This window comes from Montipora capricornis, chromosome 4 (assembly GCF_036669925.1).
Source record: "Montipora capricornis isolate CH-2021 chromosome 4, ASM3666992v2, whole genome shotgun sequence".
Taxonomy (NCBI): Eukaryota; Metazoa; Cnidaria; class Anthozoa; order Scleractinia; family Acroporidae; genus Montipora; species Montipora capricornis.
In genome coordinates, this window is record NC_090886.1 from 330748 (window position 1) to 333053 (window position 2306).

The following is a 2306-nucleotide window of genomic DNA, read 5'->3' on the forward strand; positions in this document are numbered from 1 at the left end:
GGGATGTTCCAAGGACAGCAGACGGGTCATTGGCGCTTCCAGCACTTCATCTATTTATTGAGTTGTATTCCGAATATATTGGGATTGGATGATCAAGAAATTGACTGAATGAATGTCATATTTCTTGAATGGGTGGAAGCACCAAGCGGACGATGTGCTGTATGATCTCCCTTCCACTGCCCATCCTGGAAGGCTTCTACTGAACATATTAAAACGAGAATTTGAGGGTTTGCTATCTACTTTAGTATGACTTGGACGTGCATTTGTTTAGTGGTTTGTAGGCTAGGCAGAAAAAAAGTGACCCACATAGAACTGGAGGTCCATGTATACACATGTATGTAGCTTATTTCATGTGGTTAGTACCCACAAAAAACATCAAAAAACAATGCCTAGGGCCGCCCCTTTGGCGGTGTCACCGAGGCCCCAGAACGGGCGGAACGCAAGGACGCCAACCAGGTTTCCCCAGACCACTCGCCACGGCTGTCGTTCAGAAAACCCAACTCCGATCCTCCAGTGCTTTCGTTTCCTGGCGCAGAGTTCTGGCCCCAATTTTTTTGTGTCTCATGTTTGTGGATGTTTACGGATGTTTATGGTAGATATGGTCAATGATAATAACTATAACTGGGGTAAACTGGGGTGAGTGATATAACTATAGTTCGATAAAACAAAACCAACAGAACTAGGGTAACTACAGTAGATGGACAAAATATTCAAACCCTGCAACACGCACTATGTTGAACCCCCGCACCCCCAAATCTCAATGTTTCAGCGCGCGTGTTACCAAAAGTGATGTTAGGGGTTTGATTTCTTTCGTCCATTGGGGCTAACGCACTTCAGGTTACAATAACATTGAACTTTGGGGGCGAGGGGGTTGTACCGGATAGAAGGGGTTTGAATATTTCGTCCATCTACGGTACCAACTGGGGTGTGCGGCATGCCGCACACCCCAGTTGGTACCGTCTCGCTCTCTGATGTTTTCACATCTTTTGGTCTCCAAACTCTGTTGTGGAAACATCAATGTGCATGCTGCTGATCTTCTTCCAAACTGCGCAAAACATTGGCTTTTCACAAGTAAATGCCTCCTGTCTGTCTCCCGTCCCATTTTTTCTATTCCCTAATTCGCAACTTATTCCTAAGTGCACAAAACATTGTGTTTTCACAGGTAAGTGCAACCTTTGTGCTTCCCGTCCCATTTTTTTCTATTCCCTAATTCGCAACTTATTCCAAACTGCAAAAAACATTGTGTTTTCACAGGTAAATGCTGCATGTGTCTCTCGTCCCATTTTTTCCTATTCCCTAATTCACAACTTATTCCAACATGCGCAAAACATTGTGTTTTCACAGGTAGATGTGCATGTCTCTCTCGTCCCATTTTTTCCTATTCCCTAATTCAGGACTTATTCGTTTGACGTGGCCCTGCCAATGGATTTTGCAACTTGAACAGCATGAGACAGCTCCTAATTAAAAATAGGAAATATTTTTCTCTTAAAAAGAAGCAGCACGTCACAAATGACATAATCCATTGGCAGGGCCACGTCAAACGAATAAGTCCTGAATTAGGGAATAGGAAAAAATGGGACGAGAGAGACATGCACATCTACCTGTGAAAACACAATGTTTTGCGCATGTTGGAATAAGTTGTGAATTAGGGAATAGGAAAAAATGGGACGAGAGACACATGCAGCATTTACCTGTGAAAACACAATGTTTTTTGCAGTTTGGAATAAGTTGCGAATTAGGGAATAGAAAAAATGGGACGGGAAGCACAAAGGTTGCACTTACCTGTGAAAACACAATGTTTTGTGCACTTAGGAATAAGTTGCGAATTAGGGAATAGAAAAAATGGGACGGGAGACAGACAGGAGGCATTTACTTGTGAAAAGCCAATGTTTTGCGCAGTTTGGAAGAAGATCAGCAGCATGCACATTGATGTTTCCACAACAGAGTTTGGAGACCAAAAGATGTGAAAACATCAGAGAACGAGACAGTAGATGGACAAAATATTCAAACCCTGCAGCACGCACTATGTTGAACCCCCGCACCCCCAAATCTCAATGTTTCAGCGCGCGTGTTAGCAAAAGTGATGTTAGGGGTTTGATTTTTTTCGTCCATTGGGGCTAACGCACTTCAGGTTACAATAACATTGAACTTTGGGGGCGAGGGGGTTGTACCGGATAGAAGGGGTTTGAATATTTCGTCCATCTACGGTACCAACTGGGGTGTGCGGCATGCCGCACACCCCAGTTGGTACCGTCTCGCTCTCTGATGTTTTCACATCTTTTGGTCTCCAAACTCTGTTGTGGAAA